The sequence below is a fragment of the Camelus dromedarius genome, chromosome 1, assembly GCF_036321535.1.
Source record: "Camelus dromedarius isolate mCamDro1 chromosome 1, mCamDro1.pat, whole genome shotgun sequence".
NCBI lineage: Eukaryota > Metazoa > Chordata > Mammalia > Artiodactyla > Camelidae > Camelus > Camelus dromedarius.
In genome coordinates this window covers 54,448,707-54,462,889 of record NC_087436.1, presented here as the reverse complement: position 1 = coordinate 54,462,889, position 14,183 = coordinate 54,448,707, and the positions used below count along the sequence as shown (strand labels likewise).

At 32.9% G+C, this 14,183-nt stretch overlaps 1 protein-coding gene across 1 annotated transcript in view; it reads right to left on the bottom strand.

Moving 5' to 3' along the window:
• The window catches only part of STPG2 (sperm tail PG-rich repeat containing 2), a 440,242-nt gene that overhangs the window by 155,526 nt on the left and 270,533 nt on the right, over positions 1 to 14,183 (bottom strand). The window lies entirely within an intron of this gene.

Genomic DNA, 14,183 nt, shown 5'->3' with positions numbered 1-14,183 from the left:
TGGGCTTGGCTTTGAGCACAGGGAAACAGAAGTGCCAGTTCAAGAGCTGCAGTGCGCCATCAGGCAGTTGAGCAGACTGGCTGGGACCCGGGTAGTTCTAAATTGTGACTACTCTGAGGTCTCTGTAACATGGGACATAAGATGGACATGGGATAAGGGAAGATCCCTGGGCATCACTAGTGGGGAGCCCATGTTGTCGCCTAAGGGCAGATCTGTTGGTTTGGTCAGCAATGGAATTATCAACATAATAGCTGCCAACTTTAGAGAAGAAGCAGAATTCTAAAGGCCCTTGTTAAAGCTGATATCCTTAGTTGCTGGGTAGGTATAAAGTAGTCCCAAGAGAGGGCTGGAGATATTTATGAACAGATATAGACATATTTAAACAACAGGTAAAGCCATGTCAATGTGTGTTGACCAAACATCAGTTCTATCCAGACTAACACTGGAATTTCCACTATTCCCGCATCCCTCAGGCATGGACTAGTAGTATTCTGCTGCAATATGGGAATCTCAAAGGTATCTGTCTGTCTTCAAAAACAGGCTGGTGCACAGAAGATACTCAATAGTTATCTACTGAATGAGTGACTGAATTATTTCCTGTCTTACCTTGTTGAAAAGTTTGGACCAATTGCTATCAATGATTATTTAAATAGATCTTACGCTTGAGGTGTGCTGAAAACTCTCTTAACAGTGAAATACAAGACTACTGAAATAAGCATAGGCCTTGAAGTCAGATACATCATAATTCAAATCCCAGTTTCATTCCTACCATCTTTAGTGATCATGAACAAACCATTTCTGCTCACTGAGACTATGAAACAGTAATAGTCATTTTCTCATTATTAAAGATAATGTTTACTTTACAAATGTGTTAGGACATTAAGGAAATGTATATAAAGTATATGTGTCTAGTGCCTGGAAAAATAAACAGTACTTGTTATTGTTGTATACTGGTATTATTACACACAGCATTATACTGTCAGTCTTCCCTTGACTGGCAAGGAAAGTCTTAACATTCAGGTCAATCTCCCATAATTTCCATTAGCTAAATTCTGATTTCTTTTCCATCCTACACATCTAGGTTATAAGTTCACTGCATACTTAGAACCTAGGCCTGTTTGTCTAAGGATAATTCAGAACCTAGTCTTTGACATCTTCTTTTTTCACTAAAATTTAGATGTAATTAAAGAGGTGTCTGCTAGTTGTCAGAAAATGCTTTGAGGAAAGATAAGAAACACAGGAAAAGTATACCCTGCTGATCTGCCAAGCATCCTGACCATTCTTATCACTACTGAGTATTAATACTTTTTATCTTAATTATGTGTAGAACTTCTCTAGAAGTCAGATAATTATTTTACTCTGTGGACCTGGGAACCCAGAGTCCAGGATAAAAGCTTCAGGTAAAGGTTATTTTGTTTCTATCGTCATATTAACACTTATTGGGAAAAACAGATATTCTAACACTGCTTTGTAAAGCATTTCTCTATCTCTAGATCTTGAATTGGCTTTAATTTGAAATGGTCTTAACTATCACAGGCTACTTAATGTAAGAGGTATGTAAACTTAATGTAAAACGTATGTAAAAAAGACAAATTATCAAAGCTGGAAGATTAGTCTCTAGCCAGTAAGAGCAAGAAGTAGCAGAGGGACTCTCAACACTGCCTGCAGATGGATGGGCCACCAATGCGGGTGAAGAAGCTTAAAGGAATGTTTCAGTACATAACTTGGAGCCGACATTCAGATTTCTGTTATGAGATAGGGAATTAACCAAGGAAACCATTTGAGACTAAAAATGATTTTAACATCCCAGTTCAGTTGTATCTCAGTGTCATTTGCTCCTACTAGAAAACAAAGAAAAATAAAATAAACCATATGTGGTGTGTGTATGTAGAAGAGTAAGAAAAGCACAGGCTGCTCACATCATTTCTTCCTAAGAATGAAACTATTTCCATTTTTAGATCCTGCATGTCAATAACGTTCTTGTATACATGTGATTCCTGCTGGATAAGTACAGGTTCCCAGTACAAGGCAGAACTTACTATTTATATCTCCTTATTTATAAAACAAAAGATTTCTAAATCCAAAAATACAAAGAAAATTCATCAATGAAAGAGAATGCATTACTATAAATGCTCAGCATCAGAGTATTAACAGGTTAAATCACTATTATAAAAATCAATCTAGGGTACAAAGTAGCTCCAAACTGAATATTATGAGGAAAATCTTTCATAAATTATGTTGCTCTAATTTATGTCATTAGGCTACCTGGGACATATAAAATTAGAATCATCAAGGCAGAATTTGAATTGAATAAAAATTCCTAAATTATGTGGACAAACATTTGAAAAAGAAAATCTAAACATCAGAATGATAATACACTTTGGTCAGATAAACTTTTATTTTAGACTCTGTTGTAAATTCTTTATTTTCTAACTAGCAAAACAAGCACTTTTTCTCTCTTTTATTATTTCATAGGTAATACTTGAAAAGAAGACAGGTGACAGAACAGTGAAAGATGAGTTATAATTAGAGGAACATGGATGAAGTCTGCATGAACTAGGAAAGAGTAGTTTGAATCTGAAAAGTAAATAAAGAAGAAATGAAAAACAGGTTCACATTATTTAAAATAATTGTCCACATTTTTTTTTAAAAACATTGGCCATTACATAATGTGAAATACATTTGAAGTTTCTTTACTCTTAGTAAATTCATAGGAAATTACTTTTACCATATGAAAGGACTCACATTTTATGATCATATTTATGCTAAAAATATCTTAAGTGAAATTTTTGGTAATGCTTATTAATATGAATTGCATTTCCTGACATATAATAAAAACAAGTATATAATCTTGAACAGATAAATGGATACTCTGATGGTAATATTACTATCACAAATTTGCACAAGCTCAAATGAGTTTTTATCTGGAGGCCTTGAGATATCATTCATGATAAAAGTTTTATGGGGTTTATGACAAATATTTCCATTTACACATTGTAATGAAGAAAGAGAAGCATAGAAAAGACTGTTAAATTGCTAGCATGTCCTCTAACGTGTCCTACATTGTTTGGAGGACACTGATACATCAGTCTTTTAGATATAGAATTACAATTAAACAAACAAAAATCCAAGAAGTAGAGTTTTCTTATCATTCCATTTTATAACTATTCTCTAACTTATCAGGAGAAAATATAGAAAGCCTAGAGTGGTTAAAAGGCTGATCTTTAATTTTTACAATGTACTGAATTGAACAAGCATCAAACAAACATTTGAAAATGTCTGAAACACTTGTATATATTATGATACTAATTTACAAATTTTTAATGTAACCTAGACTTTACATTAGAGTTGCATTACTGATAGCATGAGGACTAAACTAGTTTTACTAAATAAAGCTTGCTAATGTGATATATTTTGTGTGTATTTTGTAGGGAAAAAACACTAAAATTAAAGTTGCTCTCTTACCTTTTCAGAGATGTGCTATAACTATTAAACTAAAGTATATATCTTATTACTTTGGTTAGTTCTTAATTTATAGTGATGTCAATGTCTTACATCAATGTTTTGGATGCAATAAAATCTCAAGAGGACACATTTCCATTTTTTAAAATCAAGATCAAAAATGTATAAAATCCACTATAACAATATTTTAATAATGCCTAGAGCAGCAAACAAGAGACTTTAGGTACTCACTTGAAATAGCTGGCAGAATTATTTGTTTTATTTCCTACTTCAGTTTTAACAGCATATCCATCACTGATGTTGCTACAATATTGCATATTAGTTTTTTAAAGAGCAGAAATTATGCTATTCTTCATGTCAATGTAGTCTCATAATCCCCCGTCATATCTTAATAGAATAACCAAAAAGGAACACACTTTAAGGCCAACTAGTTGATGCAAAGCTAGAACTCAATTTAGGGTATACCTTCTTCTCTAGTTTTTAAGTAACATTTGTCATTATTCCATATTTTTAAGATGACTCATTTGGGGGCAATCACGAAAGCTACATGGATGTATATCTTAATATATAAGATCAGTTTTCTAGAGCTGGTGGTTACAGTAATCACATATTAAAAATCCTCAGGACTATTCATAGAACCAGCAAGAATAGCCTCTGCCTGATGTTCTGTGCTTAGAGACCATGTGCATCCAAACTCACAAAGATAAATGTGTTAAAGGATGCAGGAATGTCCTGGTCACTGGGATGCAGTACTCGGTACAGGCACAACATGACCCATTACATTACAAATCCACTTCTAGGAGTAACATCATTTACACTATACAAACAGTTCATATATATATATATATATAGTTTACAAATATTTTCTCCCATTCTGAGGTTATCTGTTCAATCTGTTATCTGCCCCTTTGTTGTTCAGAAACTTTTTGGTTTGATGTAGTTCCACTTGTTTATTTCTGTTTTTGTTGTCAGTGCTTTTGGTGTCATATCCAAAAAATCACTGCCAAGAGCAATATCAAAAAGCATTTCTCCATATTTTCCTCTATAAGTTTTATGATATGGGATCTTATGTTTATATCTTTAATCTATGTTAGTTGATTTTTATATATGGTAAGAGATAAGAGTCCAATTTCATTCTTCTGCATGTGGCTGTCCAGTTTTCCCAACACCATGTATTGAAGAGACTATCACTTCCCCATCGTTAAAGACATCACAAAAGAAGAAAACTACTGGCCAAATTTCTATGCAATAGTCCACAAAATACAAGCAAACTCAATACAATAGCACATTAAAAGGATTATAGACCATAAACAAGTGGGATTTACCCCTGGGATGCAAGGATGATTCAGTATATGCAGATCAATCAATGTTATTATCAGAATGAAAGACAAAAAACACATGATCATCTCAATAGATGCCAAAAATAATTTGATAATTCAGTATCCATTTATGGTAAAAATTCTCAATAAAACAGGTATAGAGGGAACTTGCCTCAAAATAACAAAGGCCACATAATAAAATTCCATAGGTAACATCATACCAAATGAGGAAAAACTGAAAGTTTTCCTGAATATCTGGCTGCAAGGCAAGGAAGCTCACTTTTGCCACTCTTTTCAACACAATGCTGGAACCAGCCAAGAAAAAAAAAAGTATCCAAATTGGAAATACAGAAGAAAAATTATCTTTGTTTGCAGATGACATGATCATATATATAGAAAAGCTTAAAGACTTAACAAAAAGCTGTTAGAACTAATAAAAGAACTCAAAGTTGCAGGATACAAAATCAGTGGTTTTTCTATATCCTAACAACAAATTATTTGAAAAGAAAGTTAAGAAAACAATTCCATTCACAATAATGAATAAAAATACTTAGTAATAAACGTAACCAAAGAGGTGAAATACTTGCACACTAAAAATTATAAAACATTGATGAAGGAAATTAAGAAAAACAGATAAATGGAAAGACATCCCATGCTCATGGATTAGAATAATTAACTGTTAAAATGTCCATACTACCTAAAGTGACCTACAGATGCAATACAATCTCTACCAAAATCCCAATGGAATTCTTTACAGAAATAGGAAAAACAATCCTAAAATTCATACAAAACCACAACAGACTCTAAATAGTCAAATCAATCCTGAGCAAGAAGAACAAAGCTGGAGGCATCACACTTCCTGGTTTCAAAAGTATACTGCAAAGCTACAGTAATCAAAACAGTATGGTATTAGCATAAAAACAGACACATAGACCAATGGAACAGATTAGAGCCCAAAAATAAGTCCACACATTTGCTGTCAACTGATCTTTCACAAGGGTGCCAAGAACACTAATGCAATAGAATTTTACATAACAAGGCATCATTTTCAGTACCACAGAGCATCTCTTTTTCTCTTTTCTCTTTATATGCCACTAATTGGCATGTTCCTCACAATAGCTTCAGGTTACATGGTGGCACACAACATTTTATAGTATTAACAACTCATACTATTCTTAAATATGTACGTATGTGACATAACACACAGCAGCTTGAAATTATTTCTTTATATTGGCAACTAGATGAACACTGAATTCTAGAATTGTGTATAGTTTCATTTTTATAAAAATATTTTAAACGATTTAATTAGATTTTCATATTAAATAAAAATTTCAGCTCTATGTTTAAATTTTGATATTCACTAGTTATGTTGTATTTGTACTTTAATTTTAATAACTTGAACATTTTAGAATACAACTAATTATTTTTATTTTAATAATTTTAAATTTTAGAAGAAAAACATTTCTGAAAATATACATGAAAAATAATTTTAGTAATTTCACAGTTATTTTAAAATTCTGAAAATATATAACCATATTTAATATGCTTTTAACTTTAAAAAGACTTTTGTGGGGGAGATAATTAGGTAGGTAGATAGGTAGGTATATGTATGTATGTATGGATGGATTTATTTATTTTAATGGAGGTACTGGGGATTGAACCTAGTACCTCCTGCATGCTAAGCACATACTCTACCACTGAGCTATACTCTCCTCACCAGTATGCTTTTTAATACAATTACCATGTATTTTACATTCCTAACTTAAATCATTACTATCAAGAGAACAAAATTATTCAAAAGATCTTGATTGTAACATCATTAGTGGCTTTGCTGAAATGAAAACAAGAAAAATAAATTTAATGGAATAAAGGTGTAATGATTTTGAATTACATATGTCTTTATTAGTCACGCAAACTCTGCTGATCAATCATCAGTTCACTCAGGTAGGCATCTTTGATATTTACCGACTCCAAAACATAAAAGCCACAGCTTTACACATACTTTTCTTAATTTTTTGGTTATAAAAGTATATCGTTTAAGACAGGATGATAAAACATATTGAATTAAAAAATTCATTAGCTTGATACATAATTCAGTCAACCTTTATCTATTCTTTGACTAATCAATCACTACGTGGTTTACCTACAGATTTTAGCTTTATCAGATTTTCGATGTGAACTCAAAGTATTACTTCAGTCAATCCAACTTACTGTCACTTATTTTCATGGTATTCCATGAAAGCTGAGTTGTACCTAAAATTTATCAGTTAGGTCACCTGTAAGGGTACTGTTATTTTAAGGAACAACTTGGAAGGCAAACTAACTAAAATAACAAAAAACTCCCGTATGAACATCTGTTAGTTTTCAGTTTGTGTTTGTGTAGCAAAGCAAGGAGGCACCATGTAAACTGTTCCATACTGTGGGAGAAATGTGGTCAAAACTGCTTCTTCAGAAGATGTGACTAGCACAAAATGACGAGATACCACAGGAAGAACATACATAATCTGTTTAATTTTTCCTTTCCAAGATGGATTTTTTCATGATGATGGATTAGTCTAAAAAGTCCAGACTTTATTACACTTTATAGATTAGGTTTCCAAGAATCAGAATGCCAATATTTTGAAATAATAACAGAATATCTGCTGTAATATGCTTTGATAGTTGGGTCAATACTAAATATGATATATGCCTTCAATATTTAAATTTGGGATTTTGTTTTTAAGGAAAAATGTACAATAAATTTCACTCATTGTCTTCAAGTACATGCATTAATAACTTCACAACACTAGCTCCAAATATATTAAGTAGAATTGAAAACTAGTGAGAGAAGCAAGATCAAGCAGAATGAACCATGCTTGTGTCAATATGTAGAAAATGTGCCATATGTTAGTCAAAAAAACAAGAAACAAAAAACAGGATGGCTTGGCAGACTGCAGGGAAATGGGGTATACGTGGGAGGACAACTGCCAGGAAATAGACCCCTGGAACACCTTTCACGGCAGCATAAGTTGTAGAGCAACTGCACCAGCAATATTACTGGAACAAAGTCTAGCCTTTTCATAGAATGTGAAACAGTAAAGGGCATCTCAGCAGCACTTATATTTCCCAGTTAAAGAGAAAGATACTAACAGGAACTGGGTACCAGACTCGACTAAGAAAACATGAACATTAATAGGACCTGTTGTATTATTGCACGGAGTTCTTGACCAGAAGACTATGTAGAGAACTGCTTCTTCTAACAAATTAAATTTTCTTTAAAAAAATCACTAGATCAGATATTCTTGCATACACATAAATATGTATGTAAATATGTACTTACTAAACTTAAACTTTAAAATAACAGAGACTGTTGTAACCAGTGGGCATATTAAGGAACTATACACACACATTCAAAGTAAATACACATACTTCAGAAACAACATTTTAAAAGTATAAATCCTATAGTTTTCTGTCCCTATTATCCACACGCTCTTCTTCTACTCACTTGACTAGGCATTCTATGTTCCTTGGGGAGGAACAAATTATCAGGAAAACAATGAATTAATAAATACTGAAAGAAATTATCTGTTTTAATACTGGCATAACCCACATAAAGAAAATCTCTTTGAAGTCCTCAGTAGCTTTTATGAGTGTAAAGTGTTTGGTGACCAAAATATTTGGGAATCACAGCTAGAAACCAATGTGTTTCCACATCTCTACTTATATGGTGCTGAAGAGGGCCTGTTAGAGGGCGCTGATCAAAAAATTTATTCATTAACCATTTATATATGTGCAACAAACAACAAAGTCACTTCAGTATATGAGTGACATTTTAATTGTTTAATTTGTACATATGGGAGCTCTGGACTAACTACTGCAAATCATTTAAAGACAAAATTATAGCTTAATCCAAGGTTTTCTTGCTTCATTTACAAAAGTTAACTTTAGATCCCTACAGAACTGAGGAGGGATCTACTACATGAAAAGAAGTAAAGCTGTCTTCTAGGATGTCTCTCATAAGGCAGTGAGTTCTTACATACTCTTGGACTTCACGTCAGCTCATGAAGCTTATTGGAAAGTTTGGGGATGAATTATCTTTTATACTTCTGCAGTATTTCAGATAAAGCTTTATCTGCATAATAAGAAGAAGAAAAGAAAAGTTTTTTGGCCCACTACATATACCTTATAGGTACCAAAGTCAGTTCAGGGATATAATAATGATTATTTTTGGCTTCTGAACAGTTTACCTAGAGTACTAGACATGACCCCCCTTGTTTTATATAATAAATAGTAAATAGGGAGAAAATGTTGCGAAGGCTTAACTGACCTAGTGGACACACATTTAACAGAACTGGAAGAAAAAGCTATCGCACACTAGTGCACGTCCTGTTAACTCGTGACAGAACACATCTATCATGTCCCAACAACAATTCATCATAATATGGTTCCTTTTGGCCTTTGACCAGTAATTTGGACATGATCCTCCTAAGGGAGCAGAGCATTTGTAGATGAGGCTTCATATTATATTGATGGATTTGTTAAATTATGTTTCACCTAGAAGCTATTGAGCAATTGAGCTATTAAGATTCACCCCCAACCCTCCTTGACAAGAGCTTCCGTGTACTTTATCACATACAACTACCAGAACTAGAATACTGCAACAATCCTATCGGAATTAAAGCGGAATGTAACACATGGTATTAGGGACTTCTTAAACACCTCTCAGCATGGATGAAAATAAGGTGTCCTTTACTCTTACTCTCTCGTGAAATACATCTACTAAATAATGGCAACATTCCCAGATGTGGGGATATTGGTATAATTGTTCAATCCACAGACAGAACAAGTAAGATCAGGTTAAAAGATTTATTGAGCACTTTCTGGGTCGGGCATGATGCCAAGTATTTTACATCTATTTTGTCATGTGATCTCCAGAAAAACTTTATAAGGGGTTTACTGTCATCATCCCAATTTTATAGGTGAGGAAATAGAGGTTCAAAAAGGTTAAATAAATTGCCCTAAATCACAAAATTATTAAATGGAAGAGGCTGGGTAGTTCATTTTTTCAATTACAATTATTTCATAGATCAACCAACATACATAGTAATTCATTACCAATATTCCAACAATGAGATTTCTTTGGATTAGGGATTCACATTCCAGATGAGAACCATGAAACAAACTTGGCCAAGCTACTTAAAACAACAGCACACAATTTGGATGGAAAGATTATTCTCTGAAACAATTTCATGAAATATTTCTATGAAGCCAAAAATGACTTAAACCTCTATCTATTATTAAAGTGATGAAAGAAAGCCTAGATAAAATCTATTCATCACTAGTCCAAATACAACAAGGATTCTTTAGTTAAACTGTCATTCTTGACAGTTTAGGAAAACAATAATAATATAGGGAGTTTAGTGTAGTGAGAGCAAAACAAAACAAACACAAATGTTAGCTTTGACATTCTGGAAAAAGTAAAATTCTTGAGACAGCTAAAGGATCTGGTTGACAAGTTAGGAGAGAGGGTAGAACGAGTACGCAGAGCATGGAGGATTTTTAGGACAGTGAAACTACTCTGTATGAGACTATAAGGGTGGGTACGTGTGATTATAAATTGGTCTAAGCCCACAGAGAACACAACACCAAGAGCGAACTTTACTGTAGACTATGGACTCTGGCTGACAGTGATGTGTTAATGTAGGCTCATCAATTACAAAAAATGTAGCACTCTGATGGCGGATATTGATAATAATGGAGGCTATGCATATATGGGGGCAAGGAATTTATGGAAGATATCTAAACTCTCTGCTCAAATTTTGCTGTAACCCTGAAAGTGCTCAAAAAATAAAGTCTATTAAAAAGTACAGGGAAGAAGATTCAAGATGTGCAGGACTTAAAGTAGGAAAATTTTAAGGATTTGAAATAGTAGGCATGGTTTTCTTGTCATTCTAAGACAGTCTTATCCACCTAAGGTAGATATTTCTCAAGAGCTGATAAATATGAGTTGTGAATGAATCCTAAACTAAATACATAAATAAAATCAAAATCTAATGTATTAAGTGCTCATGTAAAAACACTATGCTAAAATGCTCTCTATAAAACAATAGGGATTTATTCCATAGTATTCTCTACCTGGTTTTGTTTTAAATTATATATATATACACACAACTTATACATATATATACACACACACACACATATATATATATCAGTTACAAGTACTATCTCTAAAACTCGCTATAACGTTAGCTCAAAAATCAACACATGTAAATCAACATCTGTTCCAGTTTCTAACACTATGTAACAAATTAACCCAAAACGTAGTGACTTAAAAAACCATTTATTAAACCCCTGGGTGCTATGGATCCAAAACTTGGGTAAGGTAGGATCTGTCTCTATTACATCTCAACTAGGAAAATTTGAAGCTGAGGCTCATTTGTCAGCTAGAGGCTGGAATCATCCAAGTCTCGTTCACTCACATATCTAGTGCCTGGGAAGGAATAACTCAAAGACTAGGACTGTGGACTGGAGAGTGTGTGTGTGTGCACGCGTACATACACACACACACACACACACCCCTTCCATGTGTCTTCACTTCCTCCCAGAATGCTCATCTCAAGGTAGTCAGACTGCTTGTATGGGATCTTTGGACTCCAAACACAAACATTCCAGAGGAAAAAGTAAAAGCTGCATCACCTTTGAAGACCTGACCTCTGAACTCATGCACTGTAATTTCTGCTATAGTCTGGTGGCTATAAACAATTTGGAAGCCCACCTAAATTGGAAAGAGTATCCAGGCAGATGCACACCCCCTATAACCTGAAGGAAGTGTGAAAGGATATGTGGCAATTCTTCTTCATTTCCATACCATCTAAAGCACTGCTGTCATGAAAACAGCAGCCTCTACTTCCAGATGCGCTGGTTAAACCTACTTTTTCTCAGGAAATTATTATTTCTCCTGGAGTAATTTAAGCATTTTAACCTCATTTTTCCATCATCTTTATATATTCTCTTTCTTGATTGGCTGTAGTGCCTCTTGTAACTTCCATTACATTCTCACCTGGGGACCTTCCCCTAAATTTATTACTTTGATCACTATCCCATCATCTTAATAATTACTTCAATTACTTCTCTCTTCAGCATTCCATTAATATACGTTAATATAATATTTACCTAATACTTTAGCTATAATAAAAATATGTAAAGAATGTTTTAATAATTCTATTACATTCCTAAGTTTTGCAGCTGACCTTCTAATCTCGCCCATCTATATTCGAATGGACTTGTAAGACTTGCATGCTAAGACTGAACTCTCAGTTCTCCTTTTCTTCTCCCATATTCCCATTCATTCTCAAAGCACCAACTATGACTTCCACGTCAAAAGTCTCTCTACTTGTCCGTAAAATGCTCCATAGCAGTTAATCAACAGAACAAATGAAACTTCTAAGCCACTAAGTCCACACCACTGATTCTCAAACTATCTGTGGTTGAAGACTCATGTTTTAAAATTTACAGTCCACACTGCAGACCAAAATTCCTAGAAAAGAACAATAAAGTGAATTAACAGAAAGAAAAACCATTTGAAAGCAATGCCTAATTGCTATTAAAGTTTCTAAATAATTGCTCTCAATATCCATTCCCATCTGGTCATGGACTGGTAATAAAGAGTTCACCCACCAGCATGGGTCTTCACATTATGCTTCAAAGAGCAGTGTTCTCAACAGTCCTGTTCTAAGGCCTTCTCTAATTGTTGAACATTCCTTAGCAAACAGGTGTTACTACTTGGTTTCCACAGTTCCACAGCCTAGTTTTTATTAGAAAGTAACTATTTTTTTTAAATGAAGAAAATAATTAGCTAGGAATAAAGAAATAGCTATCTCACATTCAAACATCTAAATATAACTTGAAAAATCAGTATATCAGAGGAGAAAGTAAATTAAATAACAAAGAATAACAGAAAAAATAGATTTTAAATTATCACAAAGTTGGAAGTGAATGAAAATCAAACTTATAGGACAAGTAATAGTAATAACAAATAATGATAAAATAATAATTTTGAACATGATGATTTTCTTCATTTTCATTTTGCAAAATATCTACTCTGGGGAACACAATTTTACTACTTTTTAATTTAAAATATAATTCAATCTACTTTAATGGCATTTAACAATTTTGAGCTCATTGGCTTTATTTTAGAGCCTGATGAAAGCTAAATACAAATTCAAACATACAATATTTCACATTTAATTTCATGGGCTTTTAAAAATTCTTAGATCACTGATTAAGAATCCTTCACAAAGTTACAAGTAAAAATTTTTTATAAGTTCAAAAATGATTTAACTTTTAAATTGTGAATTGTTACTTTGTTTTTTAGTGGAATGGTATTTAGACTTTGAAATACCAGACAAACTAATGTGCAGGTCTTCAGGAAAATGAATCTGTTATAGTTTACTAATTTTTCACATGGTCATTTTCTAGAATGCATTTGTATAAATTTTCTGTCATTCTGAATCACACCAAATGGGAACATAAATGTATCTATCTCACAGTCTATCAGGATTATAAACTGAGATAAAGTAGGTAAAGTCAACATATTTAATACTCAGTACATGTCACCCATTATTATCCTCATCATTATTATTAAACTAAGAGCTCATGCTGGAAATATAAACCCAGGCTTGAAAATATGAAATAGTATACAGGAGAAAGTAAAAGAAAATTAATAGAAGTAAACAAGGTTTAAAAAGACAAATAATTAGAGGTATCAAAAAATGAATTTAAAATTTTGTATCTTAAATCATTAATTCAATGTCGCATAAAAATTTTTAGTAAGACGGAACAGCGAACAATGGTGTCACAATTTTAAATATTACATTTTATGAGATAAAAGGTAAACTTTTTTGTATAGGACCTTTTTTTTTTTTACAACCAGAACTTTTTATAGCTAAATTAAAAATTCCAGGAAAAAATATATATTGAAAAACTTAGGATGTCATTAGCTCTAATACTGAAAATAATCATCATTAAAAACCCACAAGTCTTTGTCAATATTTCTGTATTATTAGCCCTTTTCTGGAAGCTATTCATTAAATATGAGTAGTGTCAGTCTTCTTCCCTGTAGACCTGCTGATTCCTGGAATGTATCATTTGATGTTATTCCAAACAGCAGCCAAAAAAGACAAAACTAAAATGGTAAGAGAACCCTTGAAATATGGCAAACCCTTAAAGTTTGCCACTAATTCCATGGTTAATAGTCAAAACATCATGTTATTAGCTTAAATTGTTGATTACATAATGCATCCTCCATGTAAAATGTCCCAATGTTCTTACTAAAATAGCATATCATGAATTGAATAAACTTATTTATATCTGTGAGTATACTTGATGTGACAGTAGGAAGTATACATATGGCTTAGTATA